Source organism: Mandrillus leucophaeus, unplaced genomic scaffold (genome assembly GCF_000951045.1).
Source record: "Mandrillus leucophaeus isolate KB7577 unplaced genomic scaffold, Mleu.le_1.0 Scaffold23, whole genome shotgun sequence".
In the NCBI taxonomy this organism is placed as follows: Eukaryota; Metazoa; Chordata; class Mammalia; order Primates; family Cercopithecidae; genus Mandrillus; species Mandrillus leucophaeus.
Genome location: NW_012102365.1, coordinates 930,812 through 940,575, shown reverse-complemented (window position 1 = coordinate 940,575; position 9,764 = coordinate 930,812). Strand labels below are relative to the sequence as shown.

At 48.7% G+C, this 9,764-nt stretch overlaps 1 pseudogene; it reads left to right on the top strand.

Annotated features, from left to right (window-relative positions):
* The first annotated feature begins 8,634 nt into the window (after positions 1 to 8,634).
* LOC105540899 lies at positions 8,635 to 9,540 on the top strand (annotated as a pseudogene).
* Positions 9,541 to 9,764: the final 224 nt, after the last annotated feature.

Here is a 9,764-nt window from a genome sequence, read left to right as displayed (position 1 = left end):
CCGCCGCAAGCCCCCGGCCCGCGCTTGGCTCAGCCCGAGAGGCCCTGCTGGCTTCTTCCCTCGCAGCGGTGTTCCCCTGGACACACCACACCAGGGCCACCGTTCTCCCCCGCTCAGCTCATTTGGAATCCCAGCCCAGATGTTCCTTCTCCTTCCAAGGGGAGGGAAGCACCCTGTCCCCACCCCCCGCACACACATTCACACTGGGTTCCTGGGCCTGATCTGGGTTGAGGCTTGGAAGGAGCCTGGGACCTGCTCCCCTTAGGCCCTCAACTCACCAGGCCCTAGAGATCCCCTGTCCTCTACTAATTTCTATCCCGCACTGAAGCTAACACTGGGATCTCCGGGCGATCTCAGTGCCCCAGGCCCAGATAGGCATCAGCAGTTGTTACCACAATCAGGACCCACAGCGCCACCATAGAGTGATTGATTGTTTGATCGACTGATTTTACATAATGTATATAAATATTACATCCATAAATAAATATATATACACATATGTAAGTATGTATGTGTGTATATAGTGAGAGAGAGAGAGACATGAAGTTTCGCTGTTACCTAGGCTGGTCTCTGACTCCTGGGCTCAAGCGATCCTCCTGCCTCAGCCTCCCAAAGTGCTGGGATTACAGGAGTGAGCTACTGCGCCCCGCCAAGAGTGATTTCTTAATATGCGTTTTTGCAATCTGTGCTCTGCCCTTTGAAGGGAGTCCTTTCAGGCCAGGTCTCCCTGGAGTCACCTGCAGCCCCAGCTCTGGACTGGTTTAGGTTTGCGACTCTCTGAGGAGGGACCAGGGTCCCAGGATGAACTGTGGCTTGGTGGGACTCGGAGTGAAAGGCCAGGAAACTGGTTCCCCCAGAGAGATTCAGCCTCCACCTGAAGAGCCTTAGGGGTCCGGGTGTGGTGAGATGTATTCACGTGTGAGGAGTGAGCTTGCTGGAGGGACAAGCTTGCTGGTTTAGCAGGCAGGAAGACTGGTCAGTTATCTGCAAAGCTGTTGTAAGGCAGGGGGATGGGAAGGAATGTTTATCAAAAGCTTCCTGCGAGCCATGTGATTTCCTTGAGTGATTACCACCACCTAGTTTACAATTCATGAAACAGGCTCAGAAAGATGAAGTGACTTACCCAAGGTCACACAAGAAGTTGAGAACAGACTAAGGCTTAAAAAAATCAGTGTCACGCCTGTAATCCGAGCACTTTGGGAGGCCGAGACGGGCGGATCACGAGGTCAGGAGATCGAAACCATCCTGGCTAACATGGTGAAACCCTGTCTCTACTAAAAATACAAAAAATTAGTCAGGCGTGGTGGCGGGCACCTATAGTCCCAGCTACTCGGGAGGCTTAGGCAGGAGAATGGCGTGAACCCAGGAGGCGGAGCTTGCAGTGAACCGAGATAGTGCCACTGCACTCCAGCCTGGGTGACAGAGGGAGACTCCATCTCAAAAAAAAAAAAAAAATCAAAGTGGATGAGGATTTCTCCAGAATCCACACGCTCCCCCTTTTCCATGGCTTTCCCAGGGTAGGACCTCCGCTGTTGAACTGAATTTTGAGTGGAAAGGACTTTGGAACCCAACAAATCTGGGTTTGACTTCCAGCTCTGCTACCTTCTTAACATTGGGAAACTCATTTTACGGCTCTAAACCTCAATTTCTCCATCTGTAAAACGGGAATTATAATCTCAATCTTTCAGGTATATAGGACAAGATTCATTTTAATTCAATAAATTATTTACATCTATATATTTTTTATTTGTTTTTTAGAGACAGGGTCTCACTCTGTTGCCCAGGCTACAGTGCAGTGGTAAGATCATAGCTCACTGCAGCCTTGAACTTCTGGGCTCAAGTGATCCTCCTATCTCCCACAAGTAGCTAGCATTTCAGGTGTGTGCCACCATGCCCAGCTAATTTTTTTTTATTTTCTTTTGAGATAGAGTCTCGCTCTGTCACCCAAGCTGGAGTGCAGTGGCTCAATCTCAGCTCACTGCAACCTCCACCTCCCAGGTTCAAGCAATTCTCCTGCCTCAGCCTGCCGAGTAGCTGGGACTACAGGTGCATGCCACCACGCTCGGCTAACATTTTGTATTTTCAGTAGAGACGGGGTTTCACTGTATTAGCTGGGATGGTCTCAATCTCCTGACCTCATGGTCCTCCCGCCTTGGCCTCCCAAAGTGCTGGGATTACAAGCGTGAGCCACTGCACCAGGCCCCCAGCTAATTTTCTATATGTTTTGTTTTTGTAGAGATGGAATCTCACTATCTTGCCCAGGCTGGTCTTAAACTCCTGGCCTCAAGCGATCCTCCAGCCTCCCAAAATGCTGGAATTACAGCCACCACACCTGGTTTATTTATGGCTATATATTACACACTAGGCCCTCTTTCTGAGCATGTATTGTAAGCCAAGCCTTCTTTTTATTATTATTATTTTGAGATGGAGTCTCACTCTGTCGCCCAGGCTGGAGTGCAGTGCAGTGGCCTGATCTTGGCTCACTGTAACCTCTGCCTCCCGGGTTCAAACAATTCTCCTGCCTCAGCCTCCCAAGTAGCAGGGACTATAGGCATGTGCCACCACACCTGGATAATTTTTGTATAGGCGTGTGCCACCACACCTGGCTAATTTTATGTATATATTTTTTAGTAGAGACAAGGTTTCACCATGTTTGCCAGTATGGTCTCGATCTCCTGACCTCGTGATCTGCTCGCCTCGGCCTCCCAAAGTGCTGGGATTACAGGCATGAGCCACTGCGCCCAACCTATTATTATTATTTTTAAAGATGGAGTCTCGCTGTGTTGCCCAGGCTGGAGTGCAGTGACTATTCATAGAGGCAACCATAGCACACTACAGCCTTGAACTCCTGACCTCAAGCAATCCTTTTGCCTCAGCACACCAGGGGGCATGGCTCAGGCTTTCTACTAGAGGCTGAGAATATAGCAATGAATAAATCAAAGTCCTTAGTTGGGTGCCTGTAATCCTAGCTACTCAGGAGGCTGAGGTAGAATGATCCATCGAGCTCAGGAATTCGAGACTCTAGTGAGCTATGATCACGCTATTTCATTCCAGCCTGGGCAACAGAGTGAGACCCCATTGCTGAAAAATAAATAATAAAATACATAATAAATAAAGTAGTTGCCGGTATGGAGTTTACATTCATTGTGGTGTAACTAAATAAATAATGACAGCTAACACTAACATAGCACTTACTATGGACCAGGCACTGTTCTACACATTTTTTACCTGCATAAACTAAGGTAATCCTTGTAATCTTATGGGTTATGTGCTATTATTCTCTCCAGTGTACAGATGAGGAAACTGAGGGCAGAGAAAGTAAGCATCCCATTACTTGGGTCCCTCCAAGGCCACAGGACTGTGGCCAGGCACGGTGGCTCACGCCTGTAATCCCAGCCCTTTGGGAGGCCAAGGCGGGTGGATCACCTGAGGTCAGGAGTTCGAGACCAGCCTGGCCAAACGGTGAAATCTCGTCTCTACTAAAAATACAAAAAAAAAAAAAAAGCTCGACGTGGTGGCAGGTGCCTGTAATCCTAGCAACTGAGGAGGCTGATGCAGGAGAATCGCTTGAACCTGGGAGGTGGAGGTTTTAGTGAGCTGAGATTGTGCCATTGTACTCCAGCCTTGGTGACAAGAGGGAAACTCCATCTAAAAAAAAAAAACAAAAAAGCCACAGGACTGAAAAATGGCAGAGCGGAGAGACAACCTGACAGTCTGGCTCCAGAGTGTGTTATTTATTTATTTATTAGACAGAGTTTCACTCTTGTTGCCCAGGCTGGAGTGCAATGGTATGATCTCAGCCCACTGCAGCCTTTACGTCCCGGGTTCAAGCCATTCTCCTGCCTCAGCCTCTCGAGTAGCTGGGATTACAGGTGCCTGCCACCATGTCCAGCTAATTTTTTTGTATTTTCAATAGAGATGGGGTTTCACCATGGTGACCAGGCTGGTCTTGAGCTTCTGACCTCAGGTGATCTGCCCCCATCGACCTCCCAAAATGCTGGGATTACAGGCCTGAGCCACCATGCCCAGCCCAGAGTGTGTTCTTTTGTTCACATAGTCTCCACCTCCCTAATGAGAAAAGGTGACAAAACAGACAGCAGCCTGGACCAGAGATGGAAGCCATTATTCACATCAGTGTGGGGATCATCCAGTTCAGTTACCTGGAAGCAGTTTGTGATGCCCCAGCTCTTGCTGCTCCCAGTTTGAGCTGTTGTACTTGAACATATTTTGACTAAAAGTTTATGTGTTGTTTGTCTGAAATTCAAATTTAACTGGGCATCATGTATTTTGATTTGCTAGATCCAGTAATCGTACTCAGGAGTTGAAACAGATCGCACACAGATGCCAGATACCTGACTTGCAGTCAGCCACATTTAAGTTAGGAAGAGAGACACTGAGACCCACAGAAGGAGGGTGAGGGGCTGGGCCAGAGAGGTGGGGTGGATGGCAGGAATAGAGGAAGTGAGGGAAAGCAGGAGTGGTTCTACCTTCAGCTTTCCCCCATCCTGGGCCCCTGACCCTCTTTCTTCTCCCTCTCAAAGTAATCTCCCTGTCAAGTGCATCCTCTCACTTCAGGACTGATTGACTGGTTGTGCTTTCAACCTTTTATGAATAAGCTTCACTTCCCGTGTCCCCTCTCCCACGAGTGGGTCATGCTGGTAAGAATGGAGCCCAAAGGACATCTGGGCTCTACCTGGAGAGCTTCTCCAGGTCATCTTGCCCATCTCTGGGGTAGGCATAGCACTCACTCATCAGAGAGCTGTGCAGAACAAACCGTAATCCACAAGTGCTGATGCTGCTGCAGTTTCAGTGCACACTTTGTTCCACCTCTCTCGCGGCTGCAGCCACACTGGCTTTCCTTCAGTTCTGCCACAGGGCTTTTGCACATGTCACTCCTTGTACTCAAAACAGTATTCTGTGTTCTTCAAGCCAGCTCAACTCTACATCACTTCCTCCAGGACATTTTCCCTCACCTCCATAGTACTCATGCCCATAGCAATCAATACTTTACAGTGCTTCTCAAAGTTGTACTTTCTTACATGTGTTTATGTGACTATTTGATTAACATCTGGCTTTTTTTTTTTTTTTTTTTGAGACAGAGTTTCGCCCTTGTCCCCCAGGCTGGAGTGCAATGGCACGATCTCGGCTCACTGCCTCCTGAGTTCAAGCGATTCTCCTGCCTCAGCCTCCCGAGTAGCTGGGACTACAGGCATGTGCCACCACGCCTGGCTAAATTTTTGTATTTTTAGTAGAGACAGGGTTTCACCGTGTTAGCCGGGATGGTCTTGATCTCCTGACCTTGTGATCTGCCCGCCTTGGCCTCCCAAAGTGCTGGGATTACAGGCGTGAGCCTCCACACCCAGCCGAGGTTTTTCTATAATGTTCAAGAGCAGAGGTTCTGGAAGGGACCTGCCCTGGGGAGAGGGTCTGTCATCATTATTCTTTCTTGGCCTCTCAGTAGAGGGGGTTCCTGGCTAATGTGTCTTTAACAGGTGGAACAGGGTGAGGAGAATAATCATAATGATAGTTACCTTTAATGAGCTGTTACAAAGTGCCAGAACAGAGCTGAGACTTTAAATAATAATAATCACAAGTGGGGTGCAGTGGCTCATGCCGGTAATTCCAGCACTTTGGGAGGCTGAGCCAAGAGGATTGCCTGAGACCAGGAGTTTGAGGCCAGCCTAGGCAACATAGCAAGATCCCATCTCTACTAAAAATAAAAATATTAGCCAGGCATGGTGGCACGCACTCATAGTCCTAGCTACTTGGAGGCTGAGGCCAGAGGATAGCTTGAGCCCAGGAGTTTGAGGTTGCAATGAGCTATGATTGAGCCACTGCACTGCAGCCTGGGCAAAAGAGCAAGATCCTGCCTCAAAAAACTTAAAAAAAAAAATCGTAACAAACTATGAGTGCTTATTGAGAGAGCACTATGTAGCCTGCCTGGAGCTGAGTGTTTTACAAGTAAGAGATCATCAAATCACCCCAACAATACAATGCCATGAGACAAAAATTATTGTCATCGGCTGGGCGGGGTGGCTCACGCCTGTAATCCCAGCACTTTGGGAGGCCAAGGTAGGCGGACCACGAGGTCAGGAGATCGAGACCATCCTGGCTAACACGGTGAAACCCTGTCTCTACTAAAAATACAAAAAATTAGCCGGGCGTGGTGGTGGGCGCCTGTACTCCCAGCTACTTGGGAGGCTGAGGCAGGAGAATGGCATGAACCCAGGAGGTGGAGCTTGCAATGAGCCGAGATTGCACCACTGCACTCCAGCCTGGGCGACAGAGCGAGATTCAGTTTAAAAAAAAAAAAAAATTATTGTCCCCATTTGTCCCCATTTTCCAGATGAGAAAACTGAGGCTTAGAGAGGAACAGGATTGCCCATGGTCAGACAGCCAGTAAGTATTGCAGCTGGGCTGGGAACTCACTTCTCTCAGACCTGAAAGCCAGTGCTCTTGATCACTTCACTATGCTAAGTTCAGAGGGGGTCCAGGAGAGCCCAGTGTGCACACAGTGGGTGGCAGTGATGGAGCCAGGGGGCAGAGTCTCTTGTCTGTCTCATCCCTCATCTGAGGGATGGGAATGGTGTCAGGTGTCATCTTTCTGCTTGAAACCCTCCTGTGCCTCCCCCATCACAGTTCAAACAAAATCCGAAGTCTTGGCCAAATGTGAGAAGGCCCCCAGGCCCCAGCCCGCTCCCTCGGTCACCCTCTCCTACCACTCTGTCCCTAGTTTGCTGCCCTCCTGCCACCAGGTATCTTTGCGGATCACTGGACATGCCCGGTATGCTCCCATCAGGCTCTGCTCCTGCTGCGCCCTCCACCTGGAACGTTCTTTCTCCAGTTCTCAGGGTTCACTCTCTTACTTCATTCACACCTCTGCTCAAATGTCACCTCCTGGAGAGGACTTTGCTTTTCTTATCTAAAATAGTTCCCCTTGGCCAGGCACGGTGGCTCACGCATGTAATCCCAGCACTTTGGGAGGCTGAGGTGGGCGGATCACTTGAGGTCAGAAGTTTGAGACCAGTCTGGCCAACACGGTGAAACCCTGTCTCTACTAAAAATACAAAAATCAGCCAGTCGTGTTGGCGTGCACGCCTGTTATCCCAGTTCCCTGGGAGGCTGAGGCAGGAGAATCACTTGAACCCAGGAGGCGGAGTTTGCAGTGAGCCAAGATTGCGCCATTGCACTGCAGCCTGAGTGACAGAGCGAGACTGTCTGGAAAAAAAAAAAAAAGCTCTCCATCAGCGATATAACCTATGTTATCTTTTTATTTTTCATGGCAAACCTCTTTACTAGCAGTCCTGTTATATATTTACCTGTTTGTTTCTCCCACTAGAACAAAGCTCCATGAGGCAGCACTTGTCTGTTTACTGCTGTTTCTCTGGATACATATGATATGCTGTAGGCCCTCAAAATGTACTTGTGAATGGAGCCACACCAACCCTGGCTCTAATCCCAGTCTGGCTACCTCCTAGCTGTGTGACTTTGAGTATTTCAGTTAACCCCTCTGAGCCTCAGTTTGTGCCTTGGAAAACTAGAGGTGGTTATGAGTATTAAGTGAGATCAGGCAATAAAATACCTGTGTAGCACCTGGCACACGATAGGTGCTCCATAGAAATGGTAGGTGACAGCCAGGCGTGGTGGCTCATGCCTATAATCCCAGCACTTTGGGAGGCCGAGGCGGGTGGATCACGAGGTCAGGAGATCGAGACCATCCTGGCTAACACGGTGAAACCCCGTCTCTACTAAAACTACAAAAAATTAGCCAGGTGTGGTGGCGGGCGCCTGTAGTCCCAGCTACTTGGGAGGCTGAGGCAGGAGAATGGCGTGAACCTGGGAGGCAGAGCTTGCGGTGAGCCAAGATCTCACCACTGCACTCCAACCTGAGCAACAGAGTGAGACTCTGTCTCAAAAAAAAAAAAAAAAAGAAAAAGAAAAAGAAAAAGAAAAAAAGAAATGGTAGGTGACAATCATAGACTTCCTTCTTTTCTCCAAATTCTTCCCCCTGCAAAGAAGCGGGAGAGCCAGAGACTGGGGCCTGGGGTTCACTGAGTGGGTTCTGCACTTGTGTGCAGTGAAGGCATGAGGCCTCAGCCTACAGGAACTCCCCTGACTGTGATCAGGGACTGGTAGACAATGAAGCCAAAGAGGGAGTGGTTTCAAGCCTGGCCAACATGGTGAAACCCATCTCTACTAAAAATACAAAAATTAGCCAGGCGTGGTGGCACACGCCTGTAGTTCCAGCCACTCGGGAGGCTGAGCAGGAGAATCACTTGAACCCATGAGGTGGAGGTTGCAGTGAGCCGAGATTGTGCCATTGCACTCCAGCCTGGGCCACAGAGTGAGACTGCGTTGCCAAAAAAAAAAAAAGAGGGAGTGGTAGTCCTCCCACTACCCCCTCCCAAGTAGGTGGGATTACAGGCACACGCCACAACGCCTGCCTAATTTTTGTATTTTTTGGTAGAGACAGGGGTCTCGCCATGTTTCCCAGGCTGATCTCGAACTCCTGGACTCAAGTGATCTGCCTGCCTGGGCCTCCCAGAGTGCTGGGATTACAGGCATGAGCCATCTTGCCCGGCCTAATTTTTGAAACAACATATCACCGAATGGGCAAGACGGGTGTTGCTGAAAATGTCAGACTCAAATTTGGATAGCAGCAAGAAGAATTTCTTTGAGGGGGAAGTAGATGATGAGGAAAGTGTGATTTTGACATTGGTGCCAGTTAAAGATGATCCAAATATGGAACAAACGGAACCAAGTGTTTCTTCAACTTCTGGTGTCAAACTGGAGAAGCCTATGAAATACAATCAAGGTCATCTACTTCAAACAAATGAACAATTTACAGCTCCACAAAAAGCTAGATGCAAAATACCAGCTCTTCCCTTGCCAACCATTTTGCCTCCCATTAATAAGGTGTGTTGGGACTCTTTGCGGGACTGGTGTCAACAACTCAGTTTGAGTACCAATGGCAAGAAAATCGAAGTTTATCTGAGGGTCTGTAGGCATGCTTGCCCTAAACAACAGCAAGATATACCTGAAGTGTCACAAGGGACCAGATTACAGCGATGTTCGAGGAAATGCAAGGCAGTGACCAAGACAGCAAGGCTTCAGAAAACTTATGAGATGAATGAGAGAGCAGAAGAGACTAATACAGTTGAAGTGATAACTTCAGCGAGGGAGCCATGTTGGCATCACGGGCAAGAATTGCTGCAAGGGCTGTTCAGCCTAAGGCTGTGAATTCATGTTCCATTCCTGTTTCTCTTGAGGCCTTTTTGATGCAAGCCTCTGGAGTCAGGTGGTGTGTGGTCCATGGCAGACTTCTCTCGGCAGACACAAAGGGTTGGGTGCGCCTGCAGTTTCATGCAGGTCAGGCCTGGGTGCCTACCACTCACAGGAGGATGATTTCTCTCTTCTTGTCACCTGTCTGCATTTTCCCAACTCCCCCCGCCCCCAGGCATAGAAGATAATATGTTATGCCCCAACTGTGCTAAGAGGAATAAGAAGATGATGAAAAGATGAATGACAATAGAGAAGTAGCAGCAACCTGTTTGAATGCAATGTACTAGAGAAGGAGGGGTGTACTTTTAGACTACGTAACCTATTATGAAGGAATGGAAGAGACAATTTGAATGAATCCTTGTGATCTACAAAACAAGCATCATAGTGATTAGGACTCCACAGTGAAGACGGTTGACTAGTGACACAGCCCCATCTAAAAAGCCCCTTTCTATAAGTCTGAAAACCCTTTAAAATAAAGTCAC